The sequence below is a fragment of the Prenolepis imparis genome, unplaced genomic scaffold (assembly GCF_030444845.1).
Source record: "Prenolepis imparis isolate NDT839.2.m4 unplaced genomic scaffold, iyPreImpa1.0 SCAF_13, whole genome shotgun sequence".
Classification (NCBI taxonomy): domain Eukaryota; kingdom Metazoa; phylum Arthropoda; class Insecta; order Hymenoptera; family Formicidae; genus Prenolepis; species Prenolepis imparis.
This window is the reverse complement of record NW_028141171.1, coordinates 6,374,478-6,399,583: the sequence shown is the minus strand read 5'-3', so window position 1 is coordinate 6,399,583 and position 25,106 is coordinate 6,374,478. Positions and strand designations below refer to the sequence as shown.

The window sequence follows — 25,106 nt, the reverse complement described above, 5'->3', positions numbered from 1 at the left end:
AGAATCTTTTGGTACCAAACAGACACCAGCGTACAAATTTTTTAACTTGATATACATAAAATAATGTTGCGTCGCATAGGGTCAGCGGTAAAAAAGTATCGATTTCTAATATTTTAAGACGAGCCAAAAATTCATCGATTATACATTTTAATATTACATTGATTACAGAATCTTTTGGTACCATGCAGACACCAGCGTACAAATTTTTTAATACGATAAACATAAAATAAGTATGCGTCGCACAGGGTCCGCGTCAAAGAAGTATTAATTTCTAATATTTTAAGACGAGCCAAAAATTCATCGATTATACATTTTAATATTACATTGATTACAGAATCTTTTGGTACCATGCAGACACCAGCGTACAAATTTTTTAATACGATAAACAAAATAAGTATGCGTCGCACAGGGTCCGCGTCAAAAAAGTATCGATTTCTAATATTTTAAGACGAGCCAAAAATTCATCGATTATACATTTTAATAGTACATTGATTACAGAATCTTTTGGTACCAAACAGACACCAGCGTACAAATTTTTTAACTTGATATACATAAAATAATGTTGCGTCGCATAGGGTCAGCGGTAAAAAAGTATCGATTTCTAATATTTTAAGACGAGCCAAAAATTCATCGATTATACATTTTAATATTACATTCATTACAGAATCTTTTGGTACCATGCAGACACCAGCGTACAAATTTTTTAATACGATAAACATAAAATAAGTATGTGTCGCACAGGGTCCGCGTCAAAAAAGTATCGATTTCTAATATTATAAGACGAGCCAAAAATTCATCGATTATACATTTTAATAGTACATTGATTACAGAATCTTTTGGTACCATGCAGACACCAGCGTACAAATTTTTTAACTTGATATACTTAAAATAAGGTTGCGTCGCATAGGGTCAGCGGAAAAAGTATCGATTTCCAATATTTTAAGACGAGCCAAAAATTCATCGATTATACATTTCAATAGTACATTGATTACAGAATCTTTTGGTACCAAACAGACACCAGCGTACAAATTTTTTAACTTGATATACATAAAATAATGTTGCGTCGCATAGGGTCAGCGGTAAAAAAGTATCGATTTCTAATATTTTAAGACGAGCCAAAAATTCATCGATTATACATTTTAATAGTACATTGATTACAGAATCTTTTGGTACCATGCAGACACCAGCGTACAAATTTTTTAATACGATAAACATAAAATAAGGATGCGTCGCACAGGGTCCGCGTCAAAAAAGTATTAATTTCTAATATTTTAAGACGAGCCAAAAATTCATCGATTATACATTTTAATAGTACATTGATTACAGAATCTTTTGGTACCAAACAGACACCAGCGTACAAATTTTTTAACTTGATATACATAAAATAATGTTGCGTCGCATAGGGTCAGCGGTAAAAAAGTATCGATTTCTAATATTTTAAGACGGCCAAAAATTCATCGATTATACATTTTAATATTACATTGATTACAGAATCTTTTGGTACCATGCAGACACCAGCGTACAAATTTTTTAATACGATAAACATAAAATAAGTATGTGTCGCACAGGGTCCGCGTCAAAAAAGTATCGATTTCTAATATTATAAGACGAGCCAAAAATACATCGATTATACATTTTAATAGTACATTGATTACAGAATCTTTTGGTACCATGCAGACACCAGCGTACAAATTTTTTAATACGATAAACATAAAATAAGTATGCGTCGCACAGGGTCCGCGTCAAAGAAGTATTAATTTCTAATATTTTAAGACGAGCCAAAAATTCATCGATTATACATTTTAATATTACATTGATTACAGAATCTTTTGGTACCATGCAGACACCAGCGTACAAATTTTTTAATACGATAAACATAAAATAAGTATGCGTCGCACAGGGTCCGCGTCAAAAAAGTATCGATTTCTAATATTTTAAGACGAGCCAAAAATTCATCGATTATACATTTTAATAGTACATTGATTACAGAATCATTTGGTACGAAACAGACACCAGCGTACAAATTATTTAACTTGATATACTTAAAATAAGGTTGCGTCGCATAGGGTCAGCGGTAAAAAGTATCGATTTCCAATATTTTAAGACGAGCCAAAAATTCATCGATTATACATTTCAATAGTACATTGATTACAGAATCTTTTGGTACCAAACAGACACCAGCGTACAAATTTTTTAACTTGATATACATATAATAATGTTGCGTCGCATAGGGTCAGCGGTAAAAAAGTATCGATTTCTAATATTTTAAGACGAGCCAAAAATTCATCGATTATACATTTTAATAGTACATTGATTACAGAATCTTTTGGTACCATGCAGACACCAGCGTACAAATTTTTTAATACGATAAACATAAAATAAGTATGTGTCGCACAGGGTCCGCGTCAAAAAAGTATCGATTTCTAATATTATAAGACGAGCCAAAAATTCATCGATTATACATTTTAATAGTACATTGATTACAGAATCTTTTGGTACCATGCAGACACCAGCGTACAAATTTTTTAATACGATAAACATAAAATAAGTATGCGTCGCACAGGGTCCGCGTCAAAGAAGTATTAATTTCTAATATTTTAAGACGAGCCAAAAATTCATCGATTATACATTTTAATATTACATTGATTACAGAATCTTTTGGTACCATGCAGACACCAGCGTACAAATTTTTTAATTCGATAAACATAAAATAAGTATGCGTCGCACAGGGTCCGCGTCAAAAAAGTATCGATTTCTAATATTTTAAGACGAGCCAAAAATTCATCGATTATACATTTTAATAGTACATTGATTACAGAATCATTTGGTACGAAACAGACACCAGCGTACAAATTATTTAACTTGATATACTTAAAATAAGGTTGCGTCGCATAGGGTCAGCGGTAAAAAGTATCGATTTCCAATATTTTAAGACGAGCCAAAAATTCATCGATTATACATTTCAATAGTACATTGATTACAGAATCTTTTGGTACCAAACAGACACCAGCGTACAAATTTTTTAACTTGATATACATAAAATAATGTTGCGTCGCATAGGGTCAGCGGTAAAAAAGTATCGATTTCTAATATTTTAAGACGAGCCAAAAATTCATCGATTATACATTTTAATAGTACATTGATTACAGAATCTTTTGGTACCATGCAGACACCAGCGTACAAATTTTTTAATACGATAAACATAAAATAAGAATGCGTCGCACAGGGTCCGCGTCAAAAAAGTATCGATTTCTAATATTATAAGACGAGCCAAAAATTCATCGATTATACATTTTAATAGTACATTGATTACAGAATCTTTTGGTACCATGCAGACACCAGCGTACAAATTTTTTAATACGATAAACATAAAATAAGTATGCGTCGCACAGGGTCCGCGTCAAAGAAGTATTAATTTCTAATATTTTAAGACGAGCCAAAAATTCATCGATTATACATTTTAATAGTACATTGATTACAGAATCTTTTGGTACCAAACAGACACCAGCGTACAAATTTTTTAACTTGATATACATAAAATAATGTTGCGTCGCATAGGGTCAGCGGTAAAAAAGTATCGATTTCTAATATTTTAAGACGAGCCAAAAATTCATCGATTATACATTTTAATATTACATTCATTACAGAATCTTTTGGTACCATGCAGACACCAGCGTACAAATTTTTTAATACGATAAACATAAAATAATGATGCGTCGCACAGTGTCCGCGTCAAAAAAGTATCGATTTCTAATATTTTAAGACGAGCCAAAAATTCATCGATTATACATTTTAATAGTACATTGATTACAGAATCTTTTGGTACCAAACAGACACCAGCGTACAAATTTTTTAACTTGATATACATAAAATAATGTTGCGTCGCATAGGGTCAGCGGTAAAAAAGTATCGATTTCTAATATTTTAAGACGAGCCAAAAATTCATCGATTATACATTTTAATATTACATTGATTACAGAATCTTTTGGTACCATGCAGACACCAGCGTACAAATTTTTTAATACGATAAACATAAAATAAGTATGTGTCGCACAGGGTCCGCGTCACAAAAGTATCGATTTCTAATATTATAAGACGAGCCAAAAATTCATCGATTATACATTTTAATAGTACATTGATTACAGAATCTTTTGGTACCATGCAGACACCAACGTACAAATTTTTTAATACGATAAACATAAAATAAGTATGCGTCGCACAGGGTCCGCGTCAAAGAAGTATTAATTTCTAATATTTTAAGACGAGCCAAAAATTCATCGATTATACATTTTAATAGTACATTGATTACAGAATCTTTTGGTACCAAACAGACACCAGCGTACAAATTTTTTAACTTGATATACATAAAATAATGTTGCGTCGCATAGGGTCAGCGGTAAAAAAGTATCGATTTCTAATATTTTAAGACGAGCCAAAAATTCATCGATTATACATTTTAATATTACATTGATTACAGAATCTTTTGGTACCATGCAGACACCAGCGTACAAATTTTTTAATACGATAAACATAAAATAAGTATGCGTCGCACAGGGTCCGCGTCAAAAAAGTATCGATTTCTAATATTTTAAGACGAGCCAAAAATTCATCGATTATACATTTTAATAGTACATTGATTACAGAATCTTTTGGTACCAAACAGACACCAGCGTACAAATTTTTTAACTTGATATACATAAAATAATGTTGCGTCGCATAGGGTCAGCGATAAAAAAGTATCGATTTCTAATATTTTAAGACGAGCCAAAAATTCATCGATTATACATTTTAATAGTACATTGATTACAGAATCATTTGGTACGAAACAGACACCAGCGTACAAATTATTTAACTTGATATACTTAAAATAAGGTTGCGTCGCATAGGGTCAGCGGTAAAAAGTATCGATTTCCAATATTTTAAGACGAGCCAAAAATTCATCGATTATACATTTCAATAGTACATTGATTACAGAATCTTTTGGTACCAAACAGACACCAGCGTACAAATTTTTTAACTTGATATACATAAAATAATGTTGCGTCGCATAGGGTCAGCGGTAAAAAAGTATCGATTTCTAATATTTTAAGACGAGCCAAAAATTCATCGATTATACATTTTAATAGTACATTGATTACAGAATCATTTGGTACGAAACAGACACCAGCGTACAAATTATTTAACTTGATATACTTAAAATAAGGTTGCGTCGCATAGGGTCAGCGGTAAAAAGTATCGATTTCCAATATTTTAAGACGAGCCAAAAATTCATCGATTATACATTTCAATAGTACATTGATTACAGAATCTTTTGGTACCAAACAGACACCAGCGTACAAATTTTTTAACTTGATATACATAAAATAATGTTGCGTCGCATAGGGTCAGCGGTAAAAAAGTATCGATTTCTAATATTTTAAGACGAGCCAAAAATTCATCGATTATACATTTTAATATTACATTCATTACAGAATCTTTTGGTACCATGCAGACACCAGCGTACAAATTTTTTAATACGATAAACATAAAATAATGATGCGTCGCACAGGGTCCGCGTCAAAAAAGTATCGATTTCTAATATTTTAAGACGAGCCAAAAATTCATCGATTATACATTTTAATAGTACATTGATTACAGAATCTTTTGGTACCAAACAGACACCAGCGTACAAATTTTTTAACTTGATATACATAAAATAATGTTGCGTCGCATAGGGTCAGCGGTAAAAAAGTATCGATTTCTAATATTTTAAGACGAGCCAAAAATTCATCGATTATACATTTTAATATTACATTGATTACAGAATCTTTTGGTACCATGCAGACACCAGCGTACAAATTTTTTAATACGATAAACATAAAATAAGTATGCGTCGCACAGGGTCAAAGAAGTATTAATTTCTAATATTTTAAGACGAGCCAAAAATTCATCGATTATACATTTTAATATTACATTGATTACAGAATCTTTTGGTACCATGCAGACACCAGCGTACAAATTTTTTAATACGATAAACATAAAATAAGTATGCGTCGCACAGGGTCCGCGTCAAAAAAGTATCGATTTCTAATATTTTAAGACGAGCCAAAAATTCATCGATTATACATTTTAATAGTACATTGATTACAGAATCTTTTGGTACCAAACAGACACCAGCGTACAAATTTTTTAACTTGATATACATAAAATAATGTTGCGTCGCATAGGGTCAGCGGTAAAAAAGTATCGATTTCTAATATTTTAAGACGAGCCAAAAATTCATCGATTATACATTTTAATATTACATTGATTACAGAATCTTTTGGTACCATGCAGACACCAGCGTACAAATTTTTTAATACGATAAACATAAAATAAGTATGTGTCGCACAGGGTCCGCGTCAAAAAAGTATCGATTTCTAATATTATAAGACGAGCCAAAAATTCATCGATTATACATTTTAATAGTACATTGATTACAGAATCTTTTGGTACCATGCAGACACCAGCGTACAAATTTTTTAACTTGATATACTTAAAATAAGGTTGCGTCGCATAGGGTCAGCGGTAAAAAGTATCGATTTCCAATATTTTAAGACGAGCCAAAAATTCATCGATTATACATTTCAATAGTACATTGATTACAGAATCTTTTGGTACCAAACAGACACCAGCGTACAAATTTTTTAACTTGATATACATAAAATAATGTTGCGTCGCATAGGGTCAGCGGTAAAAAAGTATCGATTTCTAATATTTTAAGACGAGCCAAAAATTCATCGATTATACATTTTAATATTACATTGATTACAGAATCTTTTGGTACCATGCAGACACCAGCGTACAAATTTTTTAATACGATAAACATAAAATAAGTATGCGTCGCACAGGGTCCGCGTCAAAAAAGTATCGATTTCTAATATTTTAAGACGAGCCAAAAATTCATCGATTATACATTTTAATAGTACATTGATTACAGAATCTTTTGGTACCAAACAGACACCAGCGTACAAATTTTTTAACTTGATATACATAAAATAATGTTGCGTCGCATAGGGTCAGCGATAAAAAAGTATCGATTTCTAATATTTTAAGACGAGCCAAAAATTCATCGATTATACATTTTAATAGTACATTGATTACAGAATCATTTGGTACGAAACAGACACCAGCGTACAAATTATTTAACTTGATATACTTAAAATAAGGTTGCGTCGCATAGGGTCAGCGGTAAAAAGTATCGATTTCCAATATTTTAAGACGAGCCAAAAATTCATCGATTATACATTTCAATAGTACATTGATTACAGAATCTTTTGGTACCAAACAGACACCAGCGTACAAATTTTTTAACTTGATATACATAAAATAATGTTGCGTCGCATAGGGTCAGCGGTAAAAAAGTATCGATTTCTAATATTTTAAGACGAGCCAAAAATTCATCGATTATACATTTTAATAGTACATTGATTACAGAATCATTTGGTACGAAACAGACACCAGCGTACAAATTATTTAACTTGATATACTTAAAATAAGGTTGCGTCGCATAGGGTCAGCGGTAAAAAGTATCGATTTCCAATATTTTAAGACGAGCCAAAAATTCATCGATTATACATTTCAATAGTACATTGATTACAGAATCTTTTGGTACCAAACAGACACCAGCGTACAAATTTTTTAACTTGATATACATAAAATAATGTTGCGTCGCATAGGGTCAGCGGTAAAAAAGTATCGATTTCTAATATTTTAAGACGAGCCAAAAATTCATCGATTATACATTTTAATATTACATTGATTACAGAATCTTTTGGTACCATGCAGACACCAGCGTACAAATTTTTTAATACGATAAACATAAAATAAGTATGCGTCGCACAGGGTCCGCGTCAAAAAAGTATCGATTTCTAATATTTTAAGACGAGCCAAAAATTCATCGATTATACATTTTAATAGTACATTGATTACAGAATCTTTTGGTACCAAACAGACACCAGCGTACAAATTTTTTAACTTGATATACATAAAATAATGTTGCGTCGCATAGGGTCAGCGATAAAAAAGTATCGATTTCTAATATTTTAAGACGAGCCAAAAATTCATCGATTATACATTTTAATAGTACATTGATTACAGAATCATTTGGTACGAAACAGACACCAGCGTACAAATTATTTAACTTGATATACTTAAAATAAGGTTGCGTCGCATAGGGTCAGCGGTAAAAAGTATCGATTTCCAATATTTTAAGACGAGCCAAAAATTCATCGATTATACATTTCAATAGTACATTGATTACAGAATCTTTTGGTACCAAACAGACACCAGCGTACAAATTTTTTAACTTGATATACATAAAATAATGTTGCGTCGCATAGGGTCAGCGGTAAAAAAGTATCGATTTCTAATATTTTAAGACGAGCCAAAAATTCATCGATTATACATTTTAATATTACATTCATTACAGAATCTTTTGGTACCATGCAGACACCAGCGTACAAATTTTTTAATACGATAAACATAAAATAATGATGCGTCGCACAGGGTCCGCGTCAAAAAAGTATCGATTTCTAATATTTTAAGACGAGCCAAAAATTCATCGATTATACATTTTAATAGTACATTGATTACAGAATCTTTTGGTACCAAACAGACACCAGCGTACAAATTTTTTAACTTGATATACATAAAATAATGTTGCGTCGCATAGGGTCAGCGGTAAAAAAGTATCGATTTCTAATATTTTAAGACGAGCCAAAAATTCATCGATTATACATTTTAATATTACATTGATTACAGAATCTTTTGGTACCATGCAGACACCAGCGTACAAATTTTTTAATACGATAAACATAAAATAAGTATGCGTCGCACAGGGTCAAAGAAGTATTAATTTCTAATATTTTAAGACGAGCCAAAAATTCATCGATTATACATTTTAATATTACATTGATTACAGAATCTTTTGGTACCATGCAGACACCAGCGTACAAATTTTTTAATACGATAAACATAAAATAAGTATGCGTCGCACAGGGTCCGCGTCAAAAAAGTATCGATTTCTAATATTTTAAGACGAGCCAAAAATTCATCGATTATACATTTTAATAGTACATTGATTACAGAATCTTTTGGTACCAAACAGACACCAGCGTACAAATTTTTTAACTTGATATACATAAAATAATGTTGCGTCGCATAGGGTCAGCGGTAAAAAAGTATCGATTTCTAATATTTTAAGACGAGCCAAAAATTCATCGATTATACATTTTAATATTACATTCATTACAGAATCTTTTGGTACCATGCAGACACCAGCGTACAAATTTTTTAATACGATAAACATAAAATAAGTATGTGTCGCACAGGGTCCGCGTCAAAAAAGTATCGATTTCTAATATTATAAGACGAGCCAAAAATTCATCGATTATACATTTTAATAGTACATTGATTACAGAATCTTTTGGTACCATGCAGACACCAGCGTACAAATTTTTTAATATGATAAACATAAAATAAGTATGCGTCGCACAAGGTCCGCGTCAAAGAAGTATTAATTTCTAATATTTTAAGACGAGCCAAAAATTCATCGATTATACATTTTAATATTACATTGATTACAGAATCTTTTGGTACCATGCAGACACCAGCGTACAAATTTTTTAACTTGATATACTTAAAATAAGGTTGCGTCGCATAGGGTCAGCGGTAAAAAGTATCGATTTCCAATATTTTAAGACGAGCCAAAAATTCATCGATTATACATTTCAATAGTACATTGATTACAGAATCTTTTGGTACCAAACAGACACCAGCGTACAAATTTTTTAACTTGATATACATAAAATAATGTTGCGTCGCATAGGGTCAGCGGTAAAAAAGTATCGATTTCTAATATTTTAAGACGAGCCAAAAATTCATCGATTATACATTTTAATAGTACATTGATTACAGAATCTTTTGGTACCATGCAGACACCAGCGTACAAATTTTTTAATACGATAAACATAAAATAAGTATGTGTCGCACAGGGTCCGCGTCAAAAAAGTATCGATTTCTAATATTATAAGACGAGCCAAAAATTCATCGATTATACATTTTAATAGTACATTGATTACAGAATCTTTTGGTACCATGCAGACACCAGCGTACAAATTTTTTAATACGATAAACATAAAATAAGTATGCGTCGCACAGGGTCCGCGTCAAAGAAGTATTAATTTCTAATATTTTAAGACGAGCCAAAAATTCATCGATTATACATTTTAATAGTACATTGATTACAGAATCTTTTGGTACCAAACAGACACCAGCGTACAAATTTTTTAACTTGATATACATAAAATAATGTTGCGTCGCATAGGGTCAGCGGTAAAAAAGTATCGATTTCTAATATTTTAAGACGAGCCAAAAATTCATCGATTATACATTTTAATATTACATTCATTACAGAATCTTTTGGTACCATGCAGACACCAGCGTACAAATTTTTTAATACGATAAACATAAAATAATGATGCGTCGCACAGGGTCCGCGTCAAAAAAGTATCGATTTCTAATATTTTAAGACGAGCCAAAAATTCATCGATTATACATTTTAATAGTACATTGATTACAGAATCTTTTGGTACCAATCAGACACCAGCGTACAAATTTTTTAACTTGATATACATAAAATAATTTTGCGTCGCATAGGGTCAGCGGTAAAAAAGTATCGATTTCTAATATTTTAAGACGAGCCAAAAATTCATCGATTATACATTTTAATATTACATTCATTACAGAATCTTTTGGTACCATGCAGACACCAGCGTACAAATTTTTTAATACGATAAACATAAAATAATGATGCGTCGCACAGGGTCCGCGTCAAAAAAGTATCGATTTCTAATATTTTAAGACGAGCCAAAAATTCATCGATTATACATTTTAATAGTACATTGATTACAGAATCTTTTGGTACCAAACAGACACCAGCGTACAAATTTTTTAACTTGATATACATAAAATAATGTTGCGTCGCATAGGGTCAGCGGTAAAAAAGTATCGATTTCTAATATTTTAAGACGAGCCAAAAATTCATCGATTATACATTTTAATATTACATTGATTACAGAATCTTTTGGTACCATGCAGACACCAGCGTACAAATTTTTTAATACGATAAACATAAAATAAGTATGCGTCGCACAGGGTCCGCGTCAAAGAAGTATTAATTTCTAATATTTTAAGACGAGCCAAAAATTCATCGATTATACATTTTAATATTACATTGATTACAGAATCTTTTGGTACCATGCAGACACCAGCGTACAAATTTTTTAATACGATAAACAAAATAAGTATGCGTCGCACAGGGTCCGCGTCAAAAAAGTATCGATTTCTAATATTTTAAGACGAGCCAAAAATTCATCGATTATACATTTTAATAGTACATTGATTACAGAATCTTTTGGTACCAAACAGACACCAGCGTACAAATTTTTTAACTTGATATACATAAAATAATGTTGCGTCGCATAGGGTCAGCGGTAAAAAAGTATCGATTTCTAATATTTTAAGACGAGCCAAAAATTCATCGATTATACATTTTAATATTACATTCATTACAGAATCTTTTGGTACCATGCAGACACCAGCGTACAAATTTTTTAATACGATAAACATAAAATAAGTATGTGTCGCACAGGGTCCGCGTCAAAAAAGTATCGATTTCTAATATTATAAGACGAGCCAAAAATTCATCGATTATACATTTTAATAGTACATTGATTACAGAATCTTTTGGTACCATGCAGACACCAGCGTACAAATTTTTTAACTTGATATACTTAAAATAAGGTTGCGTCGCATAGGGTCAGCGGAAAAAGTATCGATTTCCAATATTTTAAGACGAGCCAAAAATTCATCGATTATACATTTCAATAGTACATTGATTACAGAATCTTTTGGTACCAAACAGACACCAGCGTACAAATTTTTTAACTTGATATACATAAAATAATGTTGCGTCGCATAGGGTCAGCGGTAAAAAAGTATCGATTTCTAATATTTTAAGACGAGCCAAAAATTCATCGATTATACATTTTAATAGTACATTGATTACAGAATCTTTTGGTACCATGCAGACACCAGCGTACAAATTTTTTAATACGATAAACATAAAATAAGGATGCGTCGCACAGGGTCCGCGTCAAAAAAGTATTAATTTCTAATATTTTAAGACGAGCCAAAAATTCATCGATTATACATTTTAATAGTACATTGATTACAGAATCTTTTGGTACCAAACAGACACCAGCGTACAAATTTTTTAACTTGATATACATAAAATAATGTTGCGTCGCATAGGGTCAGCGGTAAAAAAGTATCGATTTCTAATATTTTAAGACGGCCAAAAATTCATCGATTATACATTTTAATATTACATTGATTACAGAATCTTTTGGTACCATGCAGACACCAGCGTACAAATTTTTTAATACGATAAACATAAAATAAGTATGTGTCGCACAGGGTCCGCGTCAAAAAAGTATCGATTTCTAATATTATAAGACGAGCCAAAAATACATCGATTATACATTTTAATAGTACATTGATTACAGAATCTTTTGGTACCATGCAGACACCAGCGTACAAATTTTTTAATACGATAAACATAAAATAAGTATGCGTCGCACAGGGTCCGCGTCAAAGAAGTATTAATTTCTAATATTTTAAGACGAGCCAAAAATTCATCGATTATACATTTTAATATTACATTGATTACAGAATCTTTTGGTACCATGCAGACACCAGCGTACAAATTTTTTAATACGATAAACATAAAATAAGTATGCGTCGCACAGGGTCCGCGTCAAAAAAGTATCGATTTCTAATATTTTAAGACGAGCCAAAAATTCATCGATTATACATTTTAATAGTACATTGATTACAGAATCATTTGGTACGAAACAGACACCAGCGTACAAATTATTTAACTTGATATACTTAAAATAAGGTTGCGTCGCATAGGGTCAGCGGTAAAAAGTATCGATTTCCAATATTTTAAGACGAGCCAAAAATTCATCGATTATACATTTCAATAGTACATTGATTACAGAATCTTTTGGTACCAAACAGACACCAGCGTACAAATTTTTTAACTTGATATACATATAATAATGTTGCGTCGCATAGGGTCAGCGGTAAAAAAGTATCGATTTCTAATATTTTAAGACGAGCCAAAAATTCATCGATTATACATTTTAATAGTACATTGATTACAGAATCTTTTGGTACCATGCAGACACCAGCGTACAAATTTTTTAATACGATAAACATAAAATAAGTATGTGTCGCACAGGGTCCGCGTCAAAAAAGTATCGATTTCTAATATTATAAGACGAGCCAAAAATTCATCGATTATACATTTTAATAGTACATTGATTACAGAATCTTTTGGTACCATGCAGACACCAGCGTACAAATTTTTTAATACGATAAACATAAAATAAGTATGCGTCGCACAGGGTCCGCGTCAAAGAAGTATTAATTTCTAATATTTTAAGACGAGCCAAAAATTCATCGATTATACATTTTAATATTACATTGATTACAGAATCTTTTGGTACCATGCAGACACCAGCGTACAAATTTTTTAATTCGATAAACATAAAATAAGTATGCGTCGCACAGGGTCCGCGTCAAAAAAGTATCGATTTCTAATATTTTAAGACGAGCCAAAAATTCATCGATTATACATTTTAATAGTACATTGATTACAGAATCATTTGGTACGAAACAGACACCAGCGTACAAATTATTTAACTTGATATACTTAAAATAAGGTTGCGTCGCATAGGGTCAGCGGTAAAAAGTATCGATTTCCAATATTTTAAGACGAGCCAAAAATTCATCGATTATACATTTCAATAGTACATTGATTACAGAATCTTTTGGTACCAAACAGACACCAGCGTACAAATTTTTTAACTTGATATACATAAAATAATGTTGCGTCGCATAGGGTCAGCGGTAAAAAAGTATCGATTTCTAATATTTTAAGACGAGCCAAAAATTCATCGATTATACATTTTAATAGTACATTGATTACAGAATCTTTTGGTACCATGCAGACACCAGCGTACAAATTTTTTAATACGATAAACATAAAATAAGAATGCGTCGCACAGGGTCCGCGTCAAAAAAGTATCGATTTCTAATATTATAAGACGAGCCAAAAATTCATCGATTATACATTTTAATAGTACATTGATTACAGAATCTTTTGGTACCATGCAGACACCAGCGTACAAATTTTTTAATACGATAAACATAAAATAAGTATGCGTCGCACAGGGTCCGCGTCAAAGAAGTATTAATTTCTAATATTTTAAGACGAGCCAAAAATTCATCGATTATACATTTTAATAGTACATTGATTACAGAATCTTTTGGTACCAAACAGACACCAGCGTACAAATTTTTTAACTTGATATACATAAAATAATGTTGCGTCGCATAGGGTCAGCGGTAAAAAAGTATCGATTTCTAATATTTTAAGACGAGCCAAAAATTCATCGATTATACATTTTAATATTACATTCATTACAGAATCTTTTGGTACCATGCAGACACCAGCGTACAAATTTTTTAATACGATAAACATAAAATAATGATGCGTCGCACAGTGTCCGCGTCAAAAAAGTATCGATTTCTAATATTTTAAGACGAGCCAAAAATTCATCGATTATACATTTTAATAGTACATTGATTACAGAATCTTTTGGTACCAAACAGACACCAGCGTACAAATTTTTTAACTTGATATACATAAAATAATGTTGCGTCGCATAGGGTCAGCGGTAAAAAAGTATCGATTTCTAATATTTTAAGACGAGCCAAAAATTCATCGATTATACATTTTAATATTACATTGATTACAGAATCTTTTGGTACCATGCAGACACCAGCGTACAAATTTTTTAATACGATAAACATAAAATAAGTATGTGTCGCACAGGGTCCGCGTCACAAAAGTATCGATTTCTAATATTATAAGACGAGCCAAAAATTCATCGATTATACATTTTAATAGTACATTGATTACAGAATCTTTTGGTACCATGCAGACACCAACGTACAAATTTTTTAATACGATAAACATAAAATAAGTATGCGTCGCACAGGGTCCGCGTCAAAGAAGTATTAATTTCTAATATTTTAAGACGAGCCAAAAATTCATCGATTATACATTTTAATAGTACATTGATTACAGAATCTTTTGGTACCAAACAGACACCAGCGTACAAATTTTTTAACTTGATATACATAAAATAATGTTGCGTCGCATAGGGTCAGCGGTAAAAAAGTATCGATTTCTAATATTTTAAGACGAGCCAAAAATTCATCGATTATACATTTTAATATTACATTGATTACAGAATCTTTTGGTACCATGCAGACACCAGCGTACAAATTTTTTAATACGATAAACATAAAATAAGTATGCGTCGCACAGGGTCCGCGTCAAAAAAGTATCGATTTCTAATATTTTAAGACGAGCCAAAAATTCATCGATTATACATTTTAATAGTACATTGATTACAGAATCTTTTGGTACCAAACAGACACCAGCGTACAAATTTTTTAACTTGATATACATAAAATAATGTTGCGTCGCATAGGGTCAGCGATAAAAAAGTATCGATTTCTAATATTTTAAGACGAGCCAAAAATTCATCGATTATACATTTTAATAGTACATTGATTACAGAATCATTTGGTACGAAACAGACACCAGCGTACAAATTATTTAACTTGATATACTTAAAATAAGGTTGCGTCGCATAGGGTCAGCGGTAAAAAGTATCGATTTCCAATATTTTAAGACGAGCCAAAAATTCATCGATTATACATTTCAATAGTACATTGATTACAGAATCTTTTGGTACCAAACAGACACCAGCGTACAAATTTTTTAACTTGATATACATAAAATAATGTTGCGTCGCATAGGGTCAGCGGTAAAAAAGTATCGATTTCTAATATTTTAAGACGAGCCAAAAATTCATCGATTATACATTTTAATAGTACATTGATTACAGAATCATTTGGTACGAAACAGACACCAGCGTACAAATTATTTAACTTGATATACTTAAAATAAGGTTGCGTCGCATAGGGTCAGCGGTAAAAAGTATCGATTTCCAATATTTTAAGACGAGCCAAAAATTCATCGATTATACATTTCAATAGTACATTGATTACAGAATCTTTTGGTACCAAACAGACACCAGCGTACAAATTTTTTAACTTGATATACATAAAATAATGTTGCGTCGCATAGGGTCAGCGGTAAAAAAGTATCGATTTCTAATATTTTAAGACGAGCCAAAAATTCATCGATTATACATTTTAATATTACATTCATTACAGAATCTTTTGGTACCATGCAGACACCAGCGTACAAATTTTTTAATACGATAAACATAAAATAATGATGCGTCGCACAGGGTCCGCGTCAAAAAAGTATCGATTTCTAATATTTTAAGACGAGCCAAAAATTCATCGATTATACATTTTAATAGTACATTGATTACAGAATCTTTTGGTACCAAACAGACACCAGCGTACAAATTTTTTAACTTGATATACATAAAATAATGTTGCGTCGCATAGGGTCAGCGGTAAAAAAGTATCGATTTCTAATATTTTAAGACGAGCCAAAAATTCATCGATTATACATTTTAATATTACATTGATTACAGAATCTTTTGGTACCATGCAGACACCAGCGTACAAATTTTTTAATACGATAAACATAAAATAAGTATGCGTCGCACAGGGTCAAAGAAGTATTAATTTCTAATATTTTAAGACGAGCCAAAAATTCATCGATTATACATTTTAATATTACATTGATTACAGAATCTTTTGGTACCATGCAGACACCAGCGTACAAATTTTTTAATACGATAAACATAAAATAAGTATGCGTCGCACAGGGTCCGCGTCAAAAAAGTATCGATTTCTAATATTTTAAGACGAGCCAAAAATTCATCGATTATACATTTTAATAGTACATTGATTACAGAATCTTTTGGTACCAAACAGACACCAGCGTACAAATTTTTTAACTTGATATACATAAAATAATGTTGCGTCGCATAGGGTCAGCGGTAAAAAAGTATCGATTTCTAATATTTTAAGACGAGCCAAAAATTCATCGATTATACATTTTAATATTACATTCATTACAGAATCTTTTGGTACCATGCAGACACCAGCGTACAAATTTTTTAATACGATAAACATAAAATAAGTATGTGTCGCACAGGGTCCGCGTCAAAAAAGTATCGATTTCTAATATTATAAGACGAGCCAAAAATTCATCGATTATACATTTTAATAGTACATTGATTACAGAATCTTTTGGTACCATGCAGACACCAGCGTACAAATTTTTTAATATGATAAACATAAAATAAGTATGCGTCGCACAAGGTCCGCGTCAAAGAAGTATTAATTTCTAATATTTTAAGACGAGCCAAAAATTCATCGATTATACATTTTAATATTACATTGATTACAGAATCTTTTGGTACCATGCAGACACCAGCGTACAAATTTTTTAACTTGATATACTTAAAATAAGGTTGCGTCGCATAGGGTCAGCGGTAAAAAGTATCGATTTCCAATATTTTAAGACGAGCCAAAAATTCATCGATTATACATTTCAATAGTACATTGATTACAGAATCTTTTGGTACCAAACAGACACCAGCGTACAAATTTTTTAACTTGATATACATAAAATAATGTTGCGTCGTATAGGGTCAGCGGTAAAAAAGTATCGATTTCTAATATTTTAAGACGAGCCAAAAATTCATCGATTATACATTTTAATAGTACATTGATTACAGAATCTTTTGGTACCATGCAGACACCAGCGTACAAATTTTTTAATACGATAAACATAAAATAAGTATGTGTCGCACAGGGTCCGCGTCAAAAAAGTATCGATTTCTAATATTATAAGACGAGCCAAAAATTCATCGATTATACATTTTAATAGTACATTGATTACAGAATCTTTTGGTACCATGCAGACACCAGCGTACAAATTTTTTAATACGATAAACATAAAATAAGTATGCGTCGCACAGGGTCCGCGTCAAAGAAGTATTAATTTCTAATATTTTAAGACGAGCCAAAAATTCATCGATTATACATTTTAATAGTACATTGATTACAGAATCTTTTGGTACCAAACAGACACCAGCGTACAAATTTTTTAACTTGATATACATAAAATAATGTTGCGTCGCATAGGGTCAGCGGTAAAAAAGTATCGATTTCTAATATTTTAAGACGAGCCAAAAATTCATCGATTATACATTTTAATATTACATTCATTACAGAATCTTTTGGTACCATGCAGACACCAGCGTACAAATTTTTTAATACGATAAACATAAAATAATGATGCGTCGCACAGGGTCCGCGTCAAAAAAGTATCGATTTCTAATATTTTAAGAGGAGCCAAAAATTCATCGATTATACATTTTAATAGTACATTGATTACAGAATCTTTTGGTACCAAACAGACACCAGCGTACAAATTTTTTAACTTGATATACATAAAATAATGTTGCGTCGCATAGGGTCAGCGGTAAAAAAGTATCGATTTCTAATATTTTAAGACGAGCCAAAAATTCATCGATTATACATTTTAATATTACATTCATTACAGAATCTTTTGGTACCATGCAGACACCAGCGTACAAATTTTTTAATACGATAAACATAAAATAATGATGCGTCGCACAGGGTCCGCGTCAAAAAAGTATCGATTTCTAATATTTTAAGACGAGCCAAAAATTCATCGATTATACATTTTAATAGTACATTGATTACAGAATCTTTTGGTACCAAACAGACACCAGCGTACAAATTTTTTAACTTGATATACATAAAATAATGTTGCGTCGCATAGGGTCAGCGGTAAAAAAGTATCGATTTCTAATATTTTAAGACGAGCCAAAAATTCATCGATTATACATTTTAATATTACATTGATTACAGAATCTTTTGGTACCATGCAGACACCAGCGTACAAATTTTTTAATACGATAAACATAAAATAAGTATGTGTCGCACAGGGTCCGCGTCAAAAAAGTATCGATTTCTAATATTATAAGACGAGCCAGAAATTCATCGATTATACATTTTAATAGTACATTGATTACAGAATCTTTTGGTACCATGCAGACACCAGCGTACAAATTTTTTAATACGATAAACATAAAATAAGTATGCGTCGCACAGGGTCCGCGTCAAAGAAGTATTAATTTCTAATATTTTAAGACGAGCCAAAAATTCATCGATTATACATTTTAATAGTACATTGATTACAGAATCTTTTGGTACCAAACAGACACCAGCGTACAAATTTTTTAACTTGATATACATAAAATAATGTTGCGTCGCATAGGGTCAGCGGTAAAAAAGTATCGATTTCTAATATTTTAAGACGAGCCAAAAATTCATCGATTATACATTTTAATATTACATTGATTACAGAATCTTTTGGTACCATGCAGACACCAGCGTACAAATTTTTTAATACGATAAACATAAAATAAGTATGCGTCGCACAGGGTCCGCGTCAAAAAAGTATCGATTTCTAATATTTTAAGACGAGCCAAAAATTCATCGATTATACATTTTAATAGTACATTGATTACAGAATCATTTGGTACGAAACAGACACCAGCGTACAAATTATTTAACTTGATATACTTAAAATAAGGTTGCGTCGCATAGGGTCAGCGGTAAAAAGTAACAATTTCCAATATTTTAAGACGAGCCAAAAATTCATCGATTATACATTTCAATAGTACATTGATTACAGAATCTTTTGGTACCAAACAGACACCAGCGTACAAATTTTTTAACTTGATATACATAAAATAATGTTGCGTCGCATAGGGTCAGCGGTAAAAAAGTATCGATTTCTAATATTTTAAGACGAGCCAAAAATTCATCGATTATACATTTTAATAGTACATTGATTACAGAATCTTTTGGTACCATGCAGACACCAGCGTACAAATTTTTTAATACGATAAACATAAAATAAGGATGCGTCGCACAGGGTCCGCGTCAAAAAAGTATCGATTTCTAATATTTTAAGACGAGCCAAAAATTCATCGATTATACATTTTAATAGTACATTGATTACAGAATCTTTTGGTACCAAACAGACACCAGCGTACAAATTTTTTAACTTGATATACATAAAATAATGTTGCGTCGCATAGGGTCAGCGGTAAAAAAGTATCGATTTCTAATATTTTAAGACGAGCCAAAAATTCATCGATTATACATTTTAATATTACATTCATTACAGAATCTTTTGGTACCATGCAGACACCAGCGTACAAATTTTTTAATACGATAAACATAAAATAATGATGCGTCGCACAGGGTCCGCGTCAAAAAAGTATCGATTTCTAATATTTTAAGACGAGCCAAAAATTCATCGATTATACATTTTAATAGTACATTGATTACAGAATCTTTTGGTACCAAACAGACACCAGCGTACAAATTTTTTAACTTGATATACATAAAATAATGTTGCGTCGCATAGGGTCAGCGGTAAAAAAGTATCGATTTCTAATATTTTAAGACGAGCCAAAAATTCATCGATTATACATTTTAATATTACATTGATTACAGAATCTTTTGGTACAATGCAGACACCAGCGTACAAATTTTTTAATACGATAAACATAAAATAAGTATGCGTCGCACAGGGTCCGCGTCAAAAAAGTATCGATTTCTAATATTTTAAGACGAGCCAAAAATTCATCGATTATACATTTTAATAGTACATTGATTACAGAATCATTTGGTACGAAACAGACACCAGCGTACAAATTATTTAACTTGATATACTTAAAATAAGGTTGCGTCGCATAGGGTCAGCGGTAAAAAGTATCGATTTCCAATATTTTAAGACGAGCCAAAAATTCATCGATTATACATTTCAATAGTACATTGATTACAGAATCTTTTGGTACCAAACAGACACCAGCGTACAAATTTTTTAACTTGATATACATAAAATAATGTTGCGTCGCATAGGGTCCGCGTCAAAAAAGTATCGATTTCTAATATTTTAAGACGAGCCAAAAATTCATCGATTATACATTTTAATAGTACATTGATTACAGAATCTTTTGGTACCATGCAGACACCAGCGTACAAATTTTTTAATACGATAAACATAAAATAAGGATGCGTCGCACAGGGTCCGCGTCAAAAAAGTATTAATTTCTAATATTTTAAGACGAGCCAAAAATTCATCGATTATACATTTTAATAGTACATTGATTACAGAATCATTTGGTACCAAACAGACACCAGCGTACAAATGTTTTAACTTGATATACATAGAATAATATTGCGTCGCATAGGGTCAACTGTAAAAAAGTATCGATTTCTAATATTTTAAGGCGAGCCAAAAATTCATCGTATATATATTTCAATAGTGTATTGTTTGCAGATTATCTTTGTACCATAAGCATACCAGCGTACTACCTTTTTGGTCCAATATACGTTATATAAATCTGCGCCGTATGGGATTTGCGGCTTAAAAATTTTAATTTTCGATATTTCAAAACGTGCAAAAAATTAATCTTATATATATTTTAACAGTACATTGTCTGCACATTATCACGAGTTATGCGTGACTGCATGCATATATCGCGGTAATATATGTCGAAACTCATTTCTACTGCGCATTCGGAATTCGAATTATATCAAGATTATCGAAAAGTGTCGGACGATATATATTTGTGACTCTAATTAAGAAAATAATTTTTGTTTTAATAATTATATCTACGAAACCTTAATTGTAAATTTGTATTCATGTCTCACTTCTATTCTTAACTTAATAAATATACTACTTCTTAATTATATATATATATTAGAAAATATTAATATAGTAAGGTAATTAAATTTTAAAATAGTAATAAAAATTGTTATAAAAATTAAAATAGCAATATATTGTAAATAATATGTTGTAATATCTTATCCTCGATTAATATTTTTGTTACAGAAATCAGCTGATTAAAACGTTAATTTGCTAATTAATTTTTAAAATAAGAATATGTTATAACATTTAAAATAATATGTTTTAAATAATGTAATATATAATTCCTTAAACTCGATTAATATTTATAACAGCTATCAGCTGATATCTGTCAAAAAATATTAATCGAGTTTAAGGAATTATATATTATTTTAATTTTTATAACATATTTTTATTTTAAAATTTAATTGGCAATGTAATGCTTTAATCATCTGATTTCTGTAAAAAAATATTAATGAAGTTTAAACAAACTTTATATAAATACATCATACTTTTTTTAATAAAATCGAGGAATGGCATAACGCGCGCTTGTGTTATTCTAGTCTTTTTCTAAAAAAGACATATTAAGTCGATTCTCGCAAGTATTGTTGCCTCTTTTCCGCAAAAATATTAATCAAAATTTAAAGTATTATAACATATTATTTAAAACATGTCATTATTTTATTTAATTTTATTTTGGACTAACTGTCAAACTGCTAACTGCTAACCCTCTCGATGACAGCCTCTTCATGTTACAAATATAACACATAAGGCGAATGTCAAAAATATTAATCAAGTTTAAAGTATTATAACATATTATTTAAAACATATTATTATTTTATTTTATTTTATTTTGGACTAACTGTCAAACTGCTAACTGCTAACCCTCGTGATGACAGCCTTTCGATGCTACGAATATAACACAACGCGTATCGACAGAGAGCCAATCAGCATCGCGGAAAAGCGACAACAATGTCAATAACATGCCTTTTTTAGAAAGAGGATTAGAAAAATTAATTTAATAATCAAATTTAATATTGAATTTTGATGTTAAAATAAATTTAATATCAAAGAGAAAGAAGTATATATTTCTTTACACGAGTATTAAATATGATAAAGTCTGACTACGGATTGTAATTAATTATTATTCGATTGCAATAGATTTATACTTTGACAATAAAAATTAAAGTTATGACGAAAATACATTAACTTCTATCTATCTGTATTCCGCAGATTTCGCTGTCAAGAGCGTGATCAGCTGGCCCAAACGACCACGCGAGAGCAATGGTGAAGCCCCCGCGGTAGATGCAATGGACCAGGGATATACGATATGGACGGTAATGGACGGGGATACGCGGGGGAATCGATGGGCGAGTCGACGTTAACCGAGAAGAGACCGCCTTCTCTTTCTATCGTTTTGTTCTTTTTTGCCTTCCTTCTCCCTGTCTCCTCTGGCCTCTCTTTCCCCCCTCATGACGAGTTCCCTGTGAGAGAGCGTGCACCTACCTCTCCAGTTTCCCACCCTCGTTCTCCCACGCGCTGCACCTGTCGTGCGCACGAGAGAGCATCGGGAGAGGTGGTAGAATAAAGCTCTAGCCGGGCGAGCGCACGTACTCGGTAAGGTCGAAGCTAAATCCATTTATCTCGCGTACATCGGTGTTACGTACACGTTTACGAATAGAAAAAATAGAGAAAGAGAGAGGGAGGGGGAGGGAGAGAAAGAAAGAAATATATAGTGCCAAACTCGCAGAGACAGAAGAATTTTCTCTTGACGCTTTAAATTGCTAAAAAAAGCTTTCCGAAAGATGAGAATTTTTTTAGACGTACAATGTTTCATTAAATTGAATTATAGTGCAAAGTGGATTGAAATTTATGTTATGTGTAAAGCAAAAGAGAGATTAAGAACTTCTGAATAGTCTCGATTGGTTGCTGCAATCATCTGCAATGTTAATTATTATTCTTATTACTTACCAGCTTTCTTACGAATAATTTTATCATAATATCGATATTAGAATCGCTATTATATAATTGAAACTAATAAATTTTATTTTAAAAGTATATAGTAATTTCATAAATAATTTAAAAACGTAGATTTTTTTCACATTTTTATGTTTGCATCATGCATTGTAAAAAAAATATGATAAAATTACATGTACAATAAGTGTAAAGTTACATACTAAATAATGGAAATGTTATACATTTTTATTATTCGTTGTGTAATTTTACACTTATTGTTCATACAATTTTAGATATTTTTTTTTACAATGTGATTCATGGAGTTGCCGAACATTTGTTGGAATCTAGCCGGGATTCGATTTCGCGTGCATCCGTTATTAATTCCCAGTCGGGAGATAGCGTAAGCCAGAGCACGAGAAGCGAGGAATCCCTAATCTAATCTGCCGATTAAAGGCCGGGGTCCGAGCGAGATTCGAGCCTCCTCCTCGTGTCCTCCCTTTTACTCCGGAGGACGACAGGCCCGCTCGATGCTTACGTGTAATTAAGCGTTTCGTTTCGGGTGGACCCGACCACGAGACACTTCTAATTACTGTGCTCTGCCATCGTGTCAGTCTGTTGTTTTGTTTGTTGCGTGGACTTACCTATTGGTGAGCAGTCTATAAGCGGTCACAGAAGGTCCTTCGAGTCGATCTATAGACATTTATATATAACTATCTATTTGTCAAAAGTTTTCGACGAGAGTCATAACTAGCTATTTTCGTGCGTGATGTAAAATAATTGCATCTCTCCCAGCATATAATTTTATGATTATTTTGGAGAAAGTTTTACTTCATAATTTGTAACATAATATTTTATTTTCCTCTCCGAAAAAAATATACTCATTTATTTTTAAATTGGAATAATGGTAATTTATGTGTATTCTGAAAAGTGTAAGTTTTTTTTATCGGTAATGGAAATGAACTGAAATAAAAATGTCATCATTCTAATTTTAAATTAAAGTTAAAATATCGTTTCTAAATATTATAATATATAATTAGTATCTATATAAATCGTAACAAATAATTATAGAGAACCTACATGTTTTTCGCTTATAGATTCCGAGTTTCGCCATTATAACGCGAGTGTGATTTTGCATGGTCCAGGCTGAAAACAAGTCTTTTGTCAGAGAAAGAGATCCTCTTTTTCTTGATACCCGCGGATTAGTAGGCGTTCACGTGCACGCCCGCGAGATCCTCTGATAAACGATCCGACATCGCTGGCAAAA

General features: G+C 31.6%; 1 protein-coding gene across 1 annotated transcript in view; it reads left to right on the top strand.

Annotated features, from left to right (window-relative positions):
• The window catches only part of LOC145944899 (uncharacterized), a 116,988-nt gene extending 93,082 nt beyond the window's left edge, over nucleotides 1-23,906 (top strand). The window contains exon 13 of the transcript XR_014426762.1: nucleotides 23,120-23,906. The gene's annotated coding sequence lies outside the window, so the exon portion shown is untranslated. The remainder of the gene's footprint in view (nucleotides 1-23,119) is intronic.
• Nucleotides 23,907-25,106: the final 1,200 nt, after the last annotated feature.